This window comes from Ahaetulla prasina, chromosome 5, assembly GCF_028640845.1.
Source record: "Ahaetulla prasina isolate Xishuangbanna chromosome 5, ASM2864084v1, whole genome shotgun sequence".
Classification (NCBI taxonomy): Eukaryota; Metazoa; Chordata; class Lepidosauria; order Squamata; family Colubridae; genus Ahaetulla; species Ahaetulla prasina.
Window position 1 is genome coordinate 86,843,511 of NC_080543.1, and position 22,889 is coordinate 86,866,399.

General features: G+C 41.4%; 1 protein-coding gene across 5 annotated transcripts in view; it reads left to right on the forward strand.

The window, feature by feature from the left end:
- The window catches only part of MID1 (midline 1), a 230,442-nt gene that overhangs the window by 123,579 nt on the left and 83,974 nt on the right, over positions 1–22,889 (forward strand). Inside the window, exon 1 of one of the 5 annotated variants that reach the window (XM_058184613.1) lies at positions 19,379–19,658. The exons of the other annotated variants lie outside the window; for them this stretch is intronic. The gene's annotated coding sequence lies outside the window, so the exon portion shown is untranslated. Of the gene's footprint in view, positions 1–19,378; positions 19,659–22,889 lie in introns of those variants that run through there. 5 annotated transcript variants of the gene reach the window in all.

Sequence of the window (22,889 nt, forward strand, 5' to 3'; positions counted from 1 at the left end):
GATAAGGGAATTCGCTTAAATTGAGTGTGTGTGTGTGAGAGAGAGACAGAGAGAGATGTGGCTTCTTAGGTGTGCATTTTGGAGAAGTGTCAAGAGAAATGCTAAAAGGGCAATCAGTTTGGGATTAAATTCCAAATGAAATTGGGTCTTCAGGGTAAGGAGACATGAAGGACTTTCAACTGCAGTTTTCTAATAATCTATTAAAATGAATGTGTAGAAGCAGCTCTTTAACTCATTATTCCAGAGGAAGCAAAAGAGATAGAGTCCCAATGAAGGTCTTAACTCATTTTTAGTATTTAGCTCAGGAATAACAGAACAACAGAATTGAAAGAGATTTTGGAGGTCTTTTAGTGCAATCCCCTGCTCAGGCAGGAAAACTGAGGATCCCAAAATCTGAGTGGAGGGTCCGCGAAGGTGTCAGAATACACTTAGAAGGGACTTTGGGGGGACCCTACACCATTTGAGAGAAATGGCTATCCAGTCTTTTCTTAAAAACCTCCAGTGATCGAGCACCCAGAACGTCTAGAGACAAGCAGTTCCACTGGTTAATTGTTCTCACTGTCAGGAAGTTTCTCCTTAGTTTTAGGTTGCTTCTCTCTTTGTTCAGTTTCCATTTATTGCTTCTTGTTTTGCCTTCTGCTGCTTTGGAAAATACGCTTTCCATTCATTTCCCCCCCTGCCCCCTCTTCTTTGTGGCAGCCCCGCAAAAGCCTGTTCTGTGAACTGCCTAGCACACTCTTAGGCAAAGCATGTGAGTCATCTCCTCCTTTCAATGGGTCCATGAAAATACATCTATGGTATGTAACTGCAGACAACAGAGTCGAAAAAAGGTGAACAAAATTTTTACAGAACTAAAGATACTTTGAGGCCCTTTGAGGCAAGCAGCCAGGAGGCGAGGTGAGGCTGAGCGTGACCAGGAGTGGCTGGAGGGGGGGGAGGGGCCAGGCATGGCGAGGAGAGGAGAGGCCAGGCAAAGCGAGGTGCCCCTCGACATGAGTAATGTTGAGTTGGCCACACCCATGCAGTCACATGACCACCCAGCCACGCCTACTCAGCTAGTCATTTGGGCAGAAAAAAAGTTGTTATATTATTTGAATGCCACCACTGGCTACAAGCTATTGATTCTTACTGAGATTCAGTCTTTATTTCTTACTTGCAAACATACAGAAAGAAAAAGTGTGCAACTATTTATTGTAGAATATCTGTTCCATTTTGATTTTTTTTTTCATTTGCTTCCTGATTTCATTTTGTTAAAGCTGATCCATCTGCCTTATAAATAAATTAGTACAACAATTTAATAATAGCTATTAGTATTATTACATTATATCAGAATGAGCCCAACACATTGTTCAATTTCTCATTGTAATTCTGGGAAATAAATTATAAAAATATCTCAGCATTTCTTGATAATTAAAAAGGAGATTGTGGCTCTATTTGGTTTGATTTATCCAATATGGTAATAGAGCAGTAAAGATGAGCAACGTTGTTTAATTTCTCACTGGAAAAAGAAGCTTACTGCATTAGATAGGTCAATGTGACATGACCTACTTTTGCTTAGCCACTTAGAAATTATATGTCAGTATTGATTATGTCACTCTGGGGGTAAGACATTTGACATCATTTTTGCACCACAGTATTTCTATAATATTTTATATGCTTATGTGCCCTGTCATATAATCCTGCAAGCTAAATTTTATAGTTCTGATAGGAGAAGAAAAGGCCAGTAGCTTTCATTTTGGTGTGCTTGTGTGTGTGTGTGTGTGTATGTGTGTGTTGTATATGTATATACCGTGTTTCTCCAAAAAGATGAGCCACCTTGAAAAGAAGCCCCATCACGTTTTTGAGTGCATGTGATCAAATTAAGCCCCACCCACAAAATTAGCCCTAATTAAGACCCCACCTGCCCCGGGGTTCTGGGGGTGGGGCGAGGCATACAGGTAAAGAATCAGCTTGGGTGAGGATAAGGGGGGAGCTGCCCTACTTACCAGGCCTCACACATCCCGACACCTGCCACACCTTCTTCTGCAGCCACTTGCCGCCACTCACACGCATCACCCTGGCCTCTGTTTGGCCTTCAGATGCCTGCTGGAAGGCATCTGCAGGTGATAACAGAGTTCTGGATCGATCCAGAGGCATCTGAAGGCAAAACAGAGGCAGGGCAATGCATGTGAGTGGTGGCAAGCGGCTGCAGAAGAAGCGGTCCAGCAACGAGCTCCTGCTGGGCATGGCTGTTAGTGCCACCGCCGTGAGGTGAGTCAATAATTAGAAGAGGGCCTAGCCATTTTTTCGGGGGTCGAAAGAAAATAAGACCTGGGCTTCTTTTTGGAGAAAAACGGTATATCTATTCCTCTTCAAAGACCAGACACTTCTAAATGCTTTATTCTAACCTATATTCGTAATACAGATTTTTTTAAATAATGAAGGACATTGGTTCCAAGCATTTTAACTCAACAATAGATTTTCCTTGCCGTCTAAACAGTCTGGATATATTTTCAGATTACCATGCATTATAATTTATGTATCATATTATCTGTCAAATTTCTGAGAATATAGAAGTACTATATAAAATATAATATGAACTACTGTCATAAACTATCATACATTTACAAGTGATCTGTTTAGTTGTATTTTACTATTGAAATCATGTTGGGACTTTCTGTGTGTTGTGTCCTTGAGAATACACAAAAAGAAGAGCTAAAGAAACAATCAAGCTAAACCAGGCAAATCTGTTTTGAAGTTGCACTTAGTCTCTAGTTAAAGTTAGTCACTTTCAACAAGGCAGATGAGGATCTGCCTAGTTATAGCAAGTCAGATGTAATCCATTAAATCAGCTCAAATTAAGTTAGACTGAATTGTTTATCAACTCTGGTCAAAGTAAGGGCAACATTGTCATGACATGTTCTGGAATGCATAGCCATTACAATCATCTTCTAATGCGTTCTGCTAGCTGAGTTGTATTATGCAGTCTCAGAAAATACTGGAGTTGTCAAAAGTCTTAAGGCAAGCAAATCTTGTTTGCAAGTGAAGTCATCCCTTGGAAATGATCTCACCGATTTTGAACTTGCTGATCCTGCATTGCGACAGGAGAGGGGATGGACAGTATTTAAGAGCAAGGAAGGGCCATTTATTCAAGCTGGAATGGTATTGGGGAAAGTGCAACAGAGCTTTGCCTTGTGGATGAGTTGAACTTTGATTCATTGTTCTCATTTATTGGACAGTGGTGGATCCAGAAGAACAGAACATGACCCATTGGAAATTTCATAACTATCTTACCTTTATAAAAAGCGATTTATAGTTAAACCAAAATTGTCTCACTCCTAAATTGAGTATCTTGGAATGTAATCCAATTAAAAATTTGTAAGACTTAAACACTGATTAGAGAAAGGATACTTTAAAAGTGATAAACAAATGGTCCTTGAACATCAGTTTTATTCTCTTTCCTCAATAGTATGTAATTTAAATAAAATTGGAAGTAGCCATATCTATTATGTTGAATTTTAAAGGCATTTCATTACCCAAACTAGATATCAACAGTGCTAGTAAAGAGTGGGATTTGCTATCAGTTTATATTCTAGTTGTTTGCCCTTTTTGTTCCTGTTTTTGGCTTGTTAATTGTCTCTTTTGCATAGTATATAGATATTGTTTATGTCTATGTGTTTATTAATGGCTAATTTGTCAGAGTGCCAGGCTTCTAGAAATTTTCTGGCATTTTTGGATTTGACTTGGTTTAGGATGGTCAGTTTCCCAATTGAAACTATGGTTAAGTCTGTTCACATGTTGTGAAACTAAAGAGTTTTCATCATATCTTCTGACTGCTTAGTTGGTGTTCATGGATGAGTTCTGCCTATGACTGTCACAGTCATTACACTGTATGTTATAGATGACTCCTATTTTTTCTTCTGGGTCTGCTGGGTCTTTGGGTTTACTTAGGATGTTTTGAAGGCTTTAGTTGGCTTGTGTGCTACGCTTGATTCCATGTGGTTGTAGTCGTCTGTTGGTGGTTTCTGAGATGTTTTTGACACATGGCAGGGCTTGTGCTGGTTGTACTGTATTGGGTTGAGTGGTCAGAAGCTTTTTGATAAAGTTGCATGGATATTGATTTTGTTGGAATATGTTGTAGAGATGCTCTGTTTCCTTCTGCTGTTTAGGGTTGCTATAGTGAGTTTGTTCTCATCTAAATAAAAGTTCGTATGCAACTTCTCTTGCAGGAGGTTGGATTGTTGCTTTGGTAGTAGAGCACTTGGTGTGGGTGGTTTTTCTGTACAGTTGTGTTTCTAGTTTGCCATTGTGGTCTCTACTTATCAGGATGTCCAGGAAGGGTAGTGAGTTGTTGTTTTCTTCTTCTCTGATAAATTGGATTCCTTTGAAAATGTTGATGGTTCTGTGGGTATTCTATAATTAGCCCTTTTTTATTATGGTGAAGGTGTCATCTATATATCTGATCCATATTTTGGGTTGTATTTGTGGAAGTGCAATAGTTGCCAAACATTGCACAATGATCTCCGCTATAAGTCTTGAAAGCAGTGATTCCATAGGTGTGCCTTTAATTTGCTGGTAAGTTTGTCCATCACATTGGAAGTATGTGGTTAGGCAGAGGTTTATGAGATCCATAATCCTGGGTGTTTCAATCTTTGTATATTTGATTAAGTCAGGTGTGCAGTGGAGCAACGTGGTCATAGATTCTTTGGTTGATTCTGAATCTATGGACATGAACAGGGCTGTGATATTAAATGAAACCATGATTTTGTCTTCATCTATAGTCATGTATCTGATTGTTTGAAGGCACTGTAGTGGAGATTTGATGGAGTGGAGTGATTTGCTTCCTCTTGTAAAAGATCCAAGCTTTTTGGTTAATTGTTTTGCGGTGTTGTATGTAGGGACCCTGATAGTGATACGATTGGTCGTAGAGGACTGTCAGACTTGTGTATTTTGGGGCATCCATAGAAGCATGGGAGGATGGGCCCACTACTTCTCATCCATCACTGTACCTCTTTGTAATTTGGTCTTTCTTAATGAAGTCACCTTGATCTGGTTGTCTAGGTTTTGTTTTGTATTGTGTTAGTGTTCACATCATCATCCTACCTGCAGACAAAGTCTGAACCACGGTTATTATGAACAGATCGTAATATTTACAAAAAACAAAATAACTACTAGAAGACAAAGAAAACTTACGTCCCAGTGAACATCCCAGCAATCAATCAGTCAATCTATTTAAAACCTATACAGATAGTTTTCATTTAGTGACCACAATTGGGAACAGCAAATCAATCATTAACCAAAGCAACTGCCAAGTGAAATTGCAATTGTGTTTATAATTTTACTTTAGCTTTCCTTTCCTTTCCAGACCTGCGAAGGATATGAGGATTGGTTGAAAAGTTACTTTTTCATCACCATTGCAATTTCATCACCATTGCAACTTCAAATAGTCACTAAGACAGTCACTAATTAAGGGCCAGCTATAATATTTACCAATACATTCATTAGCAATCAGTAAAGCAAATATATTAATTTTGGGTGCAAGTATGCAACTTTATAGGGAAATGTATTGTCAACAAACTATTGATTTTATCTATGTAATTGGCTGAAAAGAATATAGACAATTAACATTTACCTTGTCACTGAGAATAAGTTTAGAGTTGAGCATATTTTTTTTACTTCAAGGTTTTTGCTTTTTTGTTTTTGACAAATGCTAAAGTGTTAAAAAAACCCAATTATTAGCAAAGTAATATATTATGTCAGAGTAATGGTAGGTGGAAGTCTGCAGGATTATTACAAAGTACATAGTCTATAAAAACTGAACTTCAGTTCTTAACTTCCTTTAAAAAGAACGGTATTGCCAGGCTAAGCCCAAGAACAACAAATAGGAATTCAACCAAAGTTCAATTCTTTATTTGTTTACACACAATAGACAGAATCTTGCCAGACTGAACCTTTATTACTCTCACCCTAACCCTGGGAAATTCTAGGGAATGGCTATCCTTACTCTCTTCTTCTGTCTGCTATCTAGCTCTGGGCTGCACTGCCTCTTATTCTGACTCCTTTCTGGGAAACTGCTGCTTCATTGTAGTCCATCTCATCATCTCACTCTCTGTGGGCACAAATATTAAGCATTACCTGTTTATCTAAAGGGAAGATGAATTAAAAGCCTGAGAAATAATATTACTTTATTAAACTTGTATGCTCCCTATCTCTCAACTTTCTGGGTGGCTCACAACAATCAAACAAAGCTATTAATAGCAATAGTTTCAATTTAATTTCCAGCCATTAAATGGCTATATCTTGATGCTATTTGATATTTCTGGATTTTTTTTAAAAAAAAATTGTTGCACAATTTAACAATCCTCATAAATGGTTTAATATTTCTTAAGATTATTTAGTGACAATTTTGTTTGTAATTAGATTTTCTACCTTAATTGGGGAGGTAATTATCTTGGATAAATAAGGATAACTTAATTATCTATATGCATCTACCTAAGATATATATGTATGTGGATGGGCAGTAACAAAACTTAAGTGTAAGAATGTAATATAGGCTTCAATTAATTCAATCATAGGTCAAACAAAACTAAGATATTAAGCCATATTCCACTGAGAATATGATTAAGCTGAAGCAGAAGAAAAGCCATAGATCTGAAAAAGAATTTGTTGCATCTCAGTGAAGAAATTGTCCTTTTACAGCCCTTGGAATAGGAACGATGTATGAGGGCATGAAATTCTAGTTTCTGGGTGTCAAAGCAAGACGGAACAAATAAAAGCATGACACCCAGTCCACCCTCCATTCCCAGATTGGTACTGAGATTCTGAGGTGATTACATTATGTAATTATATCAATACTGATAACAATATATTGCTAAAATAACTTTGACTCAAGCATTAAACTGGGCTGATAATTCCTGTAATATGGGAAACATGACCAAGCCATAAACTATTTGGAAAATGTTTCTAATAAATCAGAGTCAGCTCATATGATGACTATTCTATACTATGGGAAGTAACTGCTCCCCAGCACAGGATGTCTAAAGTATATAGGACTCTTAATGATTCTCTCTGTCTCTGTCAGGACAAAAACACTCTAGTGGATGTAACTATGCTAGTGGGACAGAGCCAACAACTATAATTTATTAGTCTGTAGTCTACAAATGTATTTCTGTAACTTCAGACTAATAACGTAAGATTCAATATATTAACAAGGGAGATCAGAGCAGCAAAAAGAAGCTACTCTGAAGAGATAAAGAATCAGTTCTCCTCGATTGCTGGACCAGCAGTCAGATTGGGGAATGACTCCTGTCTGATGATGACTGAGTCTGCCAGATGAGAAGCTCCTCCTCTTCCTTCCGCTTCCCATCTTTCAGACTCAGTCTGTACTGTTAGACATATTTTGCTGAGCTGCACAGAGATTACCTCTGAAATAAATTTAAAAAGGAAAGATTCCAAATTTTTTGAGGCTTCCCCAATCTGACCTTATCAGGCTGCCTATTTCCAGCGTGAAGGGCTCACGCCCGAAACCGCTGAAACTGCTTCAGGCGGAGAGGCAGAGCCCTCAGCACCTGGCTGCAGGTTCTGCTGTTTCCAGCGAGAACGGCTCACGCCGGAGCCCACTGAGGACCGCAATAGCAGCGGCAGCTCTACCAGCCGGTAGAGTGAAGAGCGGTGTTTTCTGGGCTTCACCCACACACCCGAAGGCCGCGTGGGTGTTCGGAGGCTTCCGATGCCCAGCTGATTGCCAGTGCCGGCTTTGCCACGTCTGGGTACAATTAGCCCTCAGCATCCTTCTGAGCCTTGTGGGCTGCCGGCTTTATTCCTCATTGGAGGAAGGGAGTGGGATAGTCGGATTTAGCTGTGCGTGGGAGCTATTTAGCCCTTGGCTTTCCTTTTAGCCTCATGAGTTGTTGGCATTTTCCCTTGGCTGAGGGAAAGTCTTTGAAGCGCCGCGCGGCTAACAGCTAGCTTCTGGTCCTGGGGGGGCCTCAAGGACAGCACCAGACAGAGGCCGAATTTCAAACCAGTGAGATCCTCCCATTTACCACCCCAGCCGGGGTTATTCAGGCATTTGGGGGGGGAAATCTTCATTGCAACCAGCCTGCTCCTTTAACCGCCAAATCTGCCGGCCTTGGAGAGATAGTAGGAGCGTGGTTCAGTCGCCATTTTGGATTACCTTGTGGCAATTAGAGGCCTACCAACTTTACAAAATGGCTGATTCTGCGACTCATCGTTCCAACAAAAGGGAGTCTGTTTCTAGAGAGACCCCAGGACCTTCCCAATCATCAAAAAGAGCTAAGTCTTCCAAGTCACAGTCCTCCAAACCAGCCAAATCCACTCCTACTGCTGACAAGGACTCCCTTAAGCGCCACAAAGCACTTGAGAAGGCCATAGAGAAGGCAGTCCGTCTATCTGTCCTCAAGGAGACCCATTCTCAGCAGATAGCTCCCATTACTCCTGTTTCAGCTTCGGCCCCTTCAGCAGGTCAGAGTCCTGTGGCTATCACCACAGGGAAGAAGGTTCCCCCAGCCCTGTCCCCAGATGGAGGTGATACATCTCTCTCCAATACTGGTGGGATAAGTGAGAGGCTTTTTGGTCCTTTTCCACAGACCAATCCATCCCCTTCCCAGGCTCAACCTCCACTCCCTCAACAATCTTACACTCAGGGGGATGAGGAAAGAGTGGAAGCAAGGAGGGCACCCGAGGTTGATCCCATCATTCCACCTGAATTGGCTACTATGATCCAGGCTGCAATTCAAAGAAGCTTAGCTACAGAATTACAACGCAGAACTGAGTCCTGGGTATCAGAATGCAACAGTGCTCCAGAATGCTAGTCTCTGGATCAGTCCCGCTCCCGGGCACAAGCCCTTCTTGGAGATTCCCCCAGTCAAGCATCATCAGAAGTGGGGGATATGAGAGATCTGGATTTATCGGACAATGACGATCTTACTCCAGACCAGCCATCGTTTGTAGGTCTTTTCAAGCCCCAATTATTCCGATATCTCTTACACAAAGCAAAGGCTACCACTGGCCTGGCTACTCCTTGTACTTCTGACTCTGCTGATCAACCTTCACTTCCTTTGTATGAGGAACCTACTCTGGAATCAGAGGAGATCCCAGCCCCCAAACTATTCCAAGATGTAGTTCACCGCCAATGGAAGACAGCTTCATCGGGTCCTAATCCCTCTGCTTTAGATAGAAGATTATATAATTTGGCTCCCGATCTTTCTAATCTGCAAGTATTAGCAGTAGATTCCCCAGTAGTGGCTCTGTTTTCACCCACTGTCACTGCGGGACCACCTGAGGAAAATCTGAGGCCGGAACATAAAATGGTCAGAATATTCCTTGGTCAAGGCTCACCAAGCGTCGGCTTGGTCTGTTAGGTCCTCCTTAGCTTCTTCTTTCTTCAATAGGGCGGCCCTCCTCTGGCTTAAACAATTACAAGACAGATTACCCTGTTCAGATATGAGATCCCATCAGGATATAAGTAAAATTGTGGCATCTTTGGAGTACTTGGCGGATGCCACTATGAATGCCTCACGTTTTTCCACTAAGGCCATAGGAGCCACGGTGACTTCATGCCATCTCTTGTGGCTTCGCCAGTGGCAAGCAGATGCCAAAAACAAATGGCACCTAGCATCAACACCTTTTCAAGGAGACAAGCTTTTTGGAGCTCCTCTCAAGCCACTATTTATTGAGACCAAGGATAAGCGGAAGATTCTGCCCAGTTTATCTCGCAGAATGGATTCTCGTCCATCCACCTCCACATCCTATCAGCCCTTTTGAGCCTCAGAACAAGGGGGTTCGGGTAACAGAGCCCAACGTTATTTCCCTTCCCATCAAGGTTGGCCGCAGGATAGGCAGGGGGGTCCTGGTCAACGAGGGTCTTCCAAACGTCCCTTTCAGGGTGATAGAGGGCACCCCTACCGACGCTACCGCTGACAAATCCGCAGATCTTCCCATTGGGGGCCGCCTGGCTTTGTTTGCCAGCCAGTGGGAGATCACAAGCTCAGATGCCTGGGTACTGGAGACGGTCCGGATGGGCCTCTCTCTGGAATTCCTCTCCACCCACCCGACTCGATTTCTCCAATGCCCCCTCTCGAGGGATCGGTCCAAGCGCCTCCTGCTGGAATCGGCAATAAATCATCTGCTAGAGATTTGGGCTCAGGATTTCCTCAGGATTAGCACGGGCAAGGCTATTACTCTTGCCTGTTCGTTATCCAGAAATCCTCGGGGGGATGGAGAGTGATTCTGGATCTAAAAGCTCTAAACTGTCAGGTAGTTTATCGGCGGTTCAAAATGCAGTCACTTCAGACTATCTTGGAGGGACTTCACGAAGGGGACTTCCTCACATCAGTCGATTTGACAGAGGCCTACCTTCATGTCCCAATTCATCCCGCCTACCGGAAGTTTCTGAGGTTTTGTCATGCGAGTCGATACTACCAATATCGGGCTCTACCATTCAGTCTGGCCTCGGCTCCTCGAGTGTTTAACAAATTGATGGCCACGCTAGCGGGCCACCTTCGAACGCTGCCGATAAGGATTCAGTTCTATTTGGATGATCTCCTTATCCAGTCCAGCTTGGAGCATCTAGCGCAACAAGACCTGAATACAACCCTTCGGGTCTTGAGAGCCCACGGTTTTTCCATCAACATGGCCAAGAGCCACTTGGTACCAACGACTTGCATCCAACAGCTGGGAGCAATCATAGATACCTCAAACAATAGTGTTTCTCTCCCAGGAACACCTGGACAGTTTGCGGTCACTGGCCAGGTCAGTCACGTCGGGGGGACCTGTCTCCCTGAAGTCACTATCTCAACTCTTAGGGAAGATGGTATCTTGCATAGGGATCGTCCCATGGGCACCCCTTCACTGCAGGGCCCTGCAGTGGTTTCTTCTTCCCTTCCAACGGAAGCTTCAGGGGACATCCCTCCGCAGAGTAATCATTCCACACAAGATATGTCTCTCTCTACGCTGGTGGATCTCCCCAGCAATTTGCAAGGGCACGGTTTTCAAGGAACCACGTTGGTTAGTCCTTACCACCAACGCCAGCCTTTATGGCTGGGGAGCGCACCTGGAGACAGAGTTAGCTCAGGGCAGGTGGACAGCTCACGACCTATCTCACAACATCAGTTGGTTGGAACTAAGGGCCATTCACCTCGCTTTGCGGGTATTTCAGGACAGAGTTCAGGATCAGGACATTTTAATCCAGACAGACAACATGGCCACCAAGGCCCATGTCAACCGCCTCAGAGGCACCCATTCCCGTCACCTGATGCAGGAGGTGGAGAGCTTGGGCCTCTGGGCTGAGAGAAATCTGAAATCCATAAAAGCCACGCACATCTCAGGTGTGGTACATGTCAGGGCAGACAGGCTCAGCCGAGCCATGGTGGACCACGGGGAGTGGCGTCTTCACCCGGGCGTGTTCAGGGAGTTATCGAGCCGGTTCGGCACCCTACAGGTAGACCTCTTTGCCACACAGACAAACACTCAAACACCGAGGTTCTCTAGCAGGTTTCTGTCCTGGGGGTCGGAAGGTGTGGACGCTCTATGCACCCAGTGGCCTCCCGGCCTTTTATATGCCTTTCTGCCCCTTCCATTGATAGCCAGGGTAGTCAGGAGACTGATAGAAGAACAGGCAAATATCATCTTGATAGTGCCCCATTGACCTCGTCGGCCCTGGTTTGCAGACCTTCAAGCCCTATCTGTGCAACCCCCATGGAGGATTCCCCCTCACAAGGTAGTGCTTACTCAGGGATCTCTCACACATCTATCGGCCAATTAGCTTCAGCTAACCGCTTGGCAGTTGTCCAGCGCCTTCTGAAGGAAGCGGACATCTCATCACAGGTTATCACCACCTTGCAATAGGCTCGACAGGCGTCCACGAACCGGATTTATGACTCCACATGGTCTACGTTCGCTGCCTGGTGTACCAAGAGGGGGTTGGTGCCCACAGAAGCTTCCACCACATGAATATTGGATTTTCTTCAGGACGGCCTGGACGCGGGACTGGCTCCGAATACACTACGCAGGCAAGTAGCCGCTCTTCCATCTATTCGGTTCTGCAGGTCCAAGGGTTCTCTTTTGCAGGTTCCCCTCATCCGAGAATTTCTATGGGCTGCCTCCAACCTCAGCCCTTCTCCTATCCACCGTTACCCTTCATGGGACCTTCCCAGGGTTCTCAATGCCTTCACCAAGGCCTCTTTCGAACCTTTACGGGAGGTTGGACTAAAGTTCTTATCCTATAAAGTGGCATTTTTGGTGGCTATCACATCTGCCTGCCGGATGTCAGAATTGGCAGCCCTTTCCATGAGACCGGACCTTTATATATTTCACACGGACAGGGTTATCCTCAGGTTGGACCCCACCTTTGTGCCCAAGGTCAACACACCGTTCCACAGGGCCCAGGAATTGGTCCTCCCCAATTTCTGTCCTAATCCATTTTACGTCCTGGAACGCTCGTGGCATAAGCTTTGATGTCCACAGGGCCCTCCGTATATATCTTAAATGGATCTCTTCTCTCCGGAGGACGGAGGCGCTCTTCATTTCTTTCCAACCGATGACCTTGGGTCAGAAGGTATCCTCTCCTACTCTAGGTAGATGGCTCCGGGCGACTATCACCACAGCCTATACCTCCCAAGCCCTGCCCGTCCCTCGACACATTACAGCACACTCAACACGCAGTGCTGCTACCTCGGCGGCCTGGGCCTCTTTAGAGGAGGTCTGCAGAGCGGCCACGTGGTCCTCTCCGTCCCCGTTCATTCGACACTATAAACTGGATAGATTTGCCTCGGCTGAGGTGGCATTTGACTGTAGGGTTCTTCAAAGGGTTCTTACGGGATCGGCCCCGTCGGACCCAGTTCATCCCTCCCTATAGGGTAGCAGCTTTGGCATGTCCCCAATCTGACTGCTGGCCTGGCAATCGAGGAGAAAGGGCGTTGGCTCACCCGAACACATCTTCTATCGATTGCAGGGCCAGCAGTCAGCCCCACCCTGTTTGTTTCTCTGGTCCTCCGGGGAAGGTGATCCGTTATAGCTCTTCCATTGAGGTGGGTGTATTAACCATATCATTGTAGCTCAGCATGTCAGTCTGCCATATCTCCTTCATCTGAAAGATGGGAAGCAGAAGTAAGAGGAAGAGCTTCTCATCTGGCAGACTCAGTTGTCATCAGACAGGAGTCATTCCCCAATCTGACTGTTGGCCCTGCAATCGATAGAAGATGCGTTCAGGCGAGCCAACGCCCATTCTCAACATATGAACCAGCAAACATGTGGAAAACTCTTAAAAATATCGCCGGTTACAGCAAGCCCCCTTCCCAGGCTGAAGGAAATCAACAACTGGCAGATGACCTGAACGTGTTTTACTGTAGGTTTTAAAGGAAACTACAATTTGGGTGTCCTCTTGGATGGGCGGCTGTCGTTTGACGATCATTTGGCGGCCGTCTCCAAGAGGGCCTTCCACCAAGTACGCTTGGTGCGCCAGTTGCGCCCCTTCCTTGACCGGGATGCCTTATGCATGGTCACTCATGCCCTTGTCACTTCCCGCCTGGACTATTGCAATGCTCTCTATATGGGGCTGCCCTTGGGGTGCACCCGGAGGCTGCAGCTAGTCCAGAATGCAGCTGCGCGGGTAATAGTGGGAGCAACTCGTTGCTCCCATGTAACACCAATCCTGCGCAGTTTGCACTGGCTTCCTGTAGTCTTTCGGGTGCGCTTCAAGATTCTGGTTACCACCTTTAAAGCGCTCCATGGCTTAGGACCCGGGTACTTACGGGACCGCCTGCTGTTACCTTTTGCCTCCCACCGACCCGTACGCTTACACAGAGAGGGCCTTCTCAGGGTGCCGTCCGCCAAGCAATGTCGGTTGGCAGCCCCCAGGGGAAGGGCCTTCTCTGTTGGAGCTCCTACGCTTTGGAATGAACTTCCCCCTGGTTTACGTCAAGTGCCTGATCTTCGGACTTTTCGCCGTGAGCTGAAAACGCACCTATTCATTCAAGCGGGACTGGATTAAAATTTTTATTGGGGTGATTTATATTTTAAGATTTTAAACTGTTTTAAATTTTCGGCCACAATATAGTATGTTTTCTTTTAATTTCTTTTAATCTGTAAATACTGTATTTTAATTTGGCTGTACACCGCCCTGAGTCCTTCGGGAGAAGGGCGGTATAAAAATCGAAATAAATAAATAAATAAATAAATACAGCCACCTATCTCCACAACCCCCATCTCAGACACACCAACAGCCAAACCTCCTTCAACTGACCCCATCCCATTGGGTTCACAACCCCTAGTGATCACAGAAAAGGAAGTGCAAGACCTATTTCACAGACAAAAGTTGGAAAAGCTCCAGGCCCAGACAAGGTAACTCCTTCTTGCTTAAAAGTCTGTGCTGACCAATTGGCCCCCATCTTCACCCAAATCTTCAATAAATCGCTAGAGATGTGCTATGTTCCTTCTTGCTTCAAACACTCTACCATCATCCCAGTGCCAAAGAAGCCCATCATCAAGGAACTGAATGACTACAGACCACTTGCTCTAACATGTGTAGTCATGAAAACCTTTGAAATGCTAGTGCTGTCCCACTTGAAAACCATCATGGATCCACTATTAGATCCCCTGCAATTTGCATACCAAGCAAATAGATCAACAGATGATGCTGTTAATATGGCTCTGCACTACATCCTACAACATCTTGAATCTCCAAAGACCTATGCAAGGGTCTTCTTTGTAGACGTTAGTTCAGCATTCAACACCATCATTCCAGACATTCTTTTAACTAAGCTAAACCAGCTACAGGAACCTAAACGCACTTGTAAGTGGCTCATAAGCTTCCTAACAGACAGGAAGCAGCAGGTGAAACTAAGCAGAATCGCATCAGATACCTGTACAATTAGCACAGGGCCCCTCCAAGGCTGTGTACTCTCTCCACTTCTCTTCTCGCTATATACCAATAACTGCATCTCTAATGATCCATCTGTTAAACTACTGAAGTTCACAGATGACACAACAGTGATCAGTCTCATTCGAGACAATGATGAATCCACATACAGATGGGAGGTTGAACAACTGGCCTCGTGGTGCAACCAGAACTATCTGGAACTGAACACGCTCAAAACCGTAGAAATGATGGTAGACTTTAGGAGAAACCCTTCCATACTTCCACTTCTTACAATACTAGACCACACAGTATCAACAGTAGAGATCTTCAAATTTCTAGGTTCTACCATATTGCAAGATCTAAAATGGACAGCTAACATCAAAAACGTCATCAAAAAAGCACAACAAAGACTGTTCTTTCTGTGCCAACTCAGAAAGCTCAAACTACCCAAGGAGCTGCTGAATCCAGTTCTACAGAGGAATTATTGAGTCTGTCATCTGCACCTCTATAACTGTCTGGTTTGGTTCTGCAACTGAACAAGACAGACAGTTATCCTTCAGAGGGTAATTAGAACTGCATAAAAAACAATTGCTACCAACCTGCCTTCCATTGAGGACCTGTATACTGCACGAGTCAAAAAGAGGGCTGTGAAAATATTTACAGATCCCTCACATCCTGGACATAAACTGTTTCAACTTCTACTCTCAAAACAACGCTATAGAGCACTGCACACCAGAACAACTAGACACAAGAACAGTTTTCCCCCCGAACACAATCACTCTGCTAAACAAATAATTCGTTCAACACTGTCAAACAATTTACTAAGTCTGCACTACTATTAATCTTCTCATTGTTCCTATCACCCATCTCCTCCCACTCATGACTATAATCTTGTTGCTGGTATCCTTACGATTTATATTGACTGTTTCCTAATATGATTTGATTGCTTATTTGCTTATTAATGTCTATCATTAAGTATTGTACCTTATGACACTTGACAAATGTATCTTTTATGTACACTGAGTGCATATGCACCAAGACAAATTCCTTGTGTGTCTAATCACACTTGACCAATAAAAAATTCTACTCTATTCTATTCTATGCAAGTAACTTCTTCCTTTGGGATGCTGTCACAATTATTACATAACATTATGCCCCCAAATGGTAAAGAATCATGAAACAGGAGTACATTATATATTCACAGGTCATGATTATCTTCAAATGCAATTTTTCCAGAAAGTACATTGATGTTGTTATTAGACTACCTTCCTTCCTTTCTCTCTCTCCCTCCCTCCCTTTGCACAATATATAGATTGAAGGTTTATATGAAAGGCAGGATATATATTTTGACCTACTCAACCTAGCTTTGTGAGATGGATAAGATTGAGAGTGCGTGACTGGCCCTAAGTCACCAAATAGATTACATGCCTAATGCAGGACTAGAACTAATAATGTTCTGGTTTCTAGGCCAGCACCTTAAATACCACACCAAACTAGCTCTCTTCTTCCTTTGTTACATGGGAGATAAAAGTCATGTTTTGTATCCTGCATTAATGAAATTCATAGTAAAATTTTTATGTGTGTGCAAACTAGTCATATGAAGAGACATAATGTTACATGTGACAGACTTTCAGAAGGCTTTTGCTGTCACAACAAAGTTTTGGTAATATTAAGTATAAATGTGATTTTCGTATTGATAATGTAAATTCTGTGAAGTAGGTTATGAAAGGGTTAAATATCCACCTGCTGTATAGCAATCCTGGATACGACTTGACTTCCAGTTCAAAGATGGAATGAGGAAGAGAGAAGGTTGAAGTTAAGACCATTTGGTTTTTGAAGGAAAGATTAAAATGTTAGAGTTGATTCTTCTGTCTTAGTAGCAATTCATAGAGGCTGAAATTGAAAGAGCTGTTTAGACAGGTCATATCTTGCCTGCAGAAGCCTTTGAATTACTTAAACAAGCATATACATATGTTTAAAAGTCACCTTTTAGAAATCAACATGGGAGAGTGAACCTTTGTTCGTGTTATCTTGTAGATACAGCCAAAAATCCAGAGAAAGAGTGTGATTATTCCATAGGAAAAGTCCAGTGTGGGAACTATGATTTTGTAGTGCAAAAATCCCTCTCATGCACAGTATATTCAAAATGAAAGTGGTATGAGAAACAGAACCACCATTTGGGTGTGATAGACCTAGGTAATTTGACTCTTCAGTCAAGGTACCTTAGATACCTTAGATTTGCTACTAAGTATCTACTTAATTTAATCAGTATTTCTTATTAATATATCTGAATTAAAGTTATGTTTACAACAAATACTTGCCATGTTTTCAGTTGGCTATGCACAAAAATCTTGTGTAATTAATCAGCTTTGTCATTAATTACATATTGGAAGAAAGTTGAAAATCAGAAGAAGATGAAAATCTAGTGTGGTCCTATAATGTTAGGGTCATGCTGATTACTTTGATAAAAAGTTTTCCTACTTAAAATCTCATTTTCCTAAAGTGGATTTCCTGTACTGAAAACTAAATGGATGCTATAGTGTTTAAGCCTGAAAATGTGTTCACCTATCTTTGTGTTAAAAGGGTGGCTCAGGGGCTAAGACAGCTGAGCTTGTCGATCGAAAGATCGGCAGTTCGGCGGTTTGAATCCCTAGTGCTGCCGTGTAACGGGGTGAGCTCCCGTTATTAGTCCCAGCTTCTGCCAACCTAGCAGTTTTGAAAGCATGTAAAAATGCAAGTAGAAAAAATAGGGACCACCTTTGGTGGGAAGGTAACAGCGTTCCGTGTGCCTTTGGCGTTGAGTCATTCCAGCCACATGACCACGGAGACGTCTTCCGACAGCGCTGGCTCTTCGGCTTTGAAACGGAGATGAGCACCGCCCCCTAGAGTCGGGAACGACTAGCACATATGTGCGAGGGGAACCTTTACCTTTACCTTTATCTTTGTGTTGGAGTAATAAGATATTTATGATAGATTTTATTTCTATAATGCCCATGATAGGTTTCCTGCTGTGTTGCTGATTTTACGGACACAGGGAAGAATCAGTTCTCTGTGGTGTGATCCTATCCTTTGGGGAGTGTGTTTAAATAAATGGTGCATTTATTGGCTGTTCCTGTGGTGAATTCACATTATGTTATGAGTTGTGCTTTTGTTTTTATATGTGATGGAATAGGACATGGTCTAATAAGTGGTTTAAAACAATCTTTATTAAATAATTTTGGAAAGAGCATTATCTTTAGTTTATTCTCTGTCTTTTCTTAATGCTTTGAGATGACATAGATCAGGAATTGCTTATTCCCTCAAGTTTCTTACATCCACTTACAGGATTACATGGGGGGGGGATTGTCTTTCAAAGCTCTCTGTGCATCTATGGATGACAATAAAAACCAGAGATCGGTTTCATGTATTCTTGCTATGCCAGTGCTATTTCAAACAATTCTTCATAAATGTCATGGTTTTCCCTGTAGAAACAATGGTTCTCTTTTTGTCACAGTATTCTAATCTTTATGTAAGAAAGGAAATGATGAGGGAAATTAAATTAGCCTGCAAAGCAAATGAAACTCAAACTTCTCTCTGGGATGAAGAGCAAATGGAACGATGATTTGAGTCACTTTTAAATATGTAGTGTGTTTTTCATTTAATAGTAACAACATAAAAAAATCATTGCATATACAAAGTGGAAGCCAAGAAAGTAATTTGTTCCGGCAACTTCTATTTTCACATGAATTTTTAATGCCTTCATTGAAAACTAAAACTTGGGTATTTATATGTAGCAAAATGTCAGAAAGTGCTTTTTTTCCTATGAAATTTGTTAAAAATATTGATAAAACGGTAGTATTGACTAAATTCAGCTCTAAATAACTAGAAATTTCAATTATTTTACAGCAAAGCACAAGTGTTTAAAAGTTAAGTGGTTAAAAAGAGAGAAGAGTACAGTTAGATAGGGGGCTTGTCAGCAAGTGCAAATCTATGCTCTTAAAATTAAATGCTATAAAAATATAGTAGCATTTCTGATTAACTTTTTATAATCAATAATACTTTGTTCTTAGGGAATAATCACACTGAGAGTTCTTAAGGTGCCTGGAAAGGTATTACCGAGGAAGAATAAACCATCACTAAATAATGTATTATAGTACTTTTATTCCAGCTGACTGATCAATATTTAGAAGGAACCAATCAAACAATGCAGTAATATGAAAAACTTCAAATATGGATCATGCAGTATTTATTCAGTAAGCTTTAGCTCTTCCTTCATGTTGGCCATGTGACACAGTTTTCTGGTTCAGGTCACTTTCCCTTTATAGGCATGGGAACTTCATTATTCAACCCTGGATTAATTACACAGCAGGCTGAGCTTTTACTTGTTCAAATAATGCAGCTGCCAAGTCCAGTGGCCTTATTACAAGCAATGCTGGGTGGCTCTGTGGATGCACAGTTAGAGAATCTGACCCTTGCTGCTTCTCACATGATAGGTGCCAAATATTGAAAAAGAAAGGGGAGAGTTTGCTTTCGTGTCATTAACAAAAGCTAGTCTGCTTCCAGAGCAGTTTTTAGTCCTTAAACTCTGACGGCGGCAATTAGGTGGAGCTGGCTTTCCTGGAATTGTAGCATAGATTTTCCTGTTGTGCTTCAATATCAACTGTCTCCAAGTTACGAACCCACTCACAGCGCTAAAAGCTTGGGATTACTGCAAGTAGAGAAGGCCACTGTATCTCTCTCGGCTTTTCATTTTCTGACCAAGAATCAGCGTGTTCACTTATCAGCAATGTTTCAGCTAAAACATTCAGGTCGAAATCCATTGGTGGGTATATATGTGCAGCTGATAATTTGAAGAGATTTTCAACATAGACAAACTTTTAAAAACAAATTTGTAAAAATGTGATGAATAAGCTCTATTTGTTTTGACTGTAAACTTTGCTTTTATTTTATCGAAAAGTGAACTAGTTCAAAACAGCTTTGTAATATTTCTAAATGTGATTTTATGAATTATATTGTGTTCAGCTTTTTGATAATAAACTTAATGGAATATAGAATGTTGGGCAAAAATGTCTGTAGGGCTATCATTCCATGTTAAAGTTGTCAAATAAGACAAAAATAAACTTGTTTATTTACTTAAGTTTATTTTTCTGTGATTTTTTTAATTTACCATTACTTGAAATCCCATAGGAGACCTGTGTTAGATATGTGAAATGTATCCCTGATATTAAGTTTGTTTAAAATGGTTGTTTAATATTAGGTTGTTGTTAGTGGGGGGGTTTTTTATTACTGGTTCTTTGACATGCTTTGCAATATCACTCTTAACATGTTTGCTTGAACATGTGATTAATATTTATATCTTTGAATGGGCATATATCTGCATAGTAATTAGGCATGTATTTTGGTTATTTCTAGAAATCATTCATTCTTACTAGTATTTATGGTAAACGTATAATTAAAAAAATTACTCTGTATAAAATGTTTTATAGATTAAGACACATGACTACAGTCTTTAAAGTACTTCTTGGCACAGATCATTTGGGTGGGAAGAAATTAACTCTGGACTTAAATGGGCAGCAATGTGTTTGAAATACTTGGATCCTTTTCCTTTTGAGGTTATTATGATGGCAGGGCAGGGGCCAAATAATTTGCTGCCTGATATTCATGCATTCTCATATGGAAGCTGATTGGATTGGCACTGAAACTCATTTCTAGTCAAGTATGGGACAGCACATTTTACTTAAATGTAAAGCAGCATTGTTTTAGGAGCCAGACCACACTGTATAGCATCATCTCTTTTCTATCTGCTGAATGATAAAGTCAGTCCTGAGCAATGGCTAAGGAAAGCGTTAGTTCTGTTAGGTTAGTGTTTTTATCCACTTTATAGACATTAATTTTTGCTCCATTTCTTTAGGGCAGAACAATTAATTGCTTGATGTAATTTTCTAATTACTGTGGTGTAAAAGTGGCTGCACAAAATAAAAGACAATTCTGTATGTAGAAGAGTAATGTTTCATAAAGGAAGCCTATGTATCTACTTTTCTCTCTCTCTCCCCACCCCCTCTCTCTGTGAGTCATTATAAATACAGAGAGGGAGAAAAAGACATATACATATTTTAGAAAGTATTTTCCTTATTTAATTTGTTTGTATGTAAATGCAAGAGAAATGACTTTTTATCCAGAGTGGTTATTACTGACAATCCAATTGGCAGATGAACTTTTGGCAGAAAAATGAACTACAGAAATAAACATAGTATTTGTTTGGTGCATTATAATCTAAGCTATGTAAAACCTCCATTAGTAGAATTTTCTTTGAGATCCCAGATCACCTAAAAAGTTTCTTAAGGAAACATTTGCTTTTTTTCATATGATTATACACTGTGTCTCATAATAGCTAGATTCAGAGTTGTTGCAGTTAATTCAGTTTTGTTATATCATTGAAATCATTATACAATTACGCTGTTGCACAAATTTGTCCTTAAACTATGATCCAATCTGTAATTCAGTGAATAATTAACACTTAAATAGCTATTTTAAGACATCAACATGGGATTACTATGCCATAAATGTGCATCATTCAAAAATGTCTTATTATTTTAATTAAGGAGCTGTATTAAGGCTCCTTAATTAAGGAGCCCCCATTGATTGATTGCCCTTCCCTCCAAATCCAATTATTTTTTCCCAGTTTATATGGTTTATATGGTTAAAGACTTCTTATGGAAGATATTTGGGAGTGTCAAAATAACAAGCAGGGAATGAATAAAGCAGACAACATAAAGTTTATTGAATCCAGTGTTATCCAGAGTGGAGGCTGTTTGAGATTCTCTAACTTTTTGGCAAATAAGTGTGAAATCCAATGGCACATTTTTCATGTTCCTCTGGGACAAATAATTTTTTGCCCTTATCATGAAGTAACTATGAATAAACATTGAAGTCTGACTCGCAACTGTTGAATACTTTTTTTGCTATTATGATTATATGTAGTTTACATATGTCAATGCCATCCCTGAACTGCATCCCTCAATTTAATTGTGGGGAAGTACTGGTCATTCAAAGAGATTTAGCTCCAAAGCTTCCTAATGAGCATAAAGTTCCCTTCACTCTTAATGAATCAAGATTTCTGTGTTAATTTTAGGGGAATAAAAAGAGAGATGTTCACACAATAGGCCAACCTTACAGAGTACACAGCTGGGCCATCTGAAACGGTCCTTTTTATGAGCCACAGAGTTTAAATGGACTGTAGTCTTAAGAGGTAGATTTCTGCGAGTGTGAAGCAGAGCTTTTGCTTATGGTTCACTGATCTGTCTACTTATAACAATACAAGACCTTGACAAGAGCTTAGGGAAAAAGCATAACGTAGGGCAATTCTTTCAAAATCATTTCATGTAACATCTTCAGTGAAGGAGGAAATGAAAAGTAGTTTCAGTTGTTTCGGGGGCTGATCTTTTTGAGGGGGTGGAATGGCTGCTTCATGTTCCTTAATTCCTTGCTGAGAAAAATAATTGTTGATTTACACTGCATTTTGGCTAACGAGCAAAGCTGCTAAAAACAATATTTACATAGTGAAACAGTATTTGTACTTTGTGGATGGAAAGTACAGTAATCCTTGGCACTTCCTTATCTGTAATAAACAAAAAACAAAACAAAACGATTTTTTTTAAAAAAAACCTTCTCTGATTAGCAAATAACATGACATTCTTGCCAGGTTTCGACTTACCGAAGCAGTTTTTATTATAATTATGATTTTTCCTCCTTCTAGTCTATATTGGTCAGCATATTATCTCATTTCATTCTTTATTTGCTCTAAAGGTTTGCATACTTTTAGAGACATATGACTCCTGCACTCACAAGCTAGTGACCATTATCCTTTGCAAATGCAAATTAATATGGAACCCAAAAGTTGCAATTTGAAATATAAATAGTAAATGAATGGACACATTTCTGATTCCAATGTTATTCCTCAGGTCCAATTGCATTAAGACCCTTTGGGGGAGGTGGGGTGGAAATGAGCTGATTTCATAGTGTGATTGAGTTAAATTGCTATAACAGATTTCAC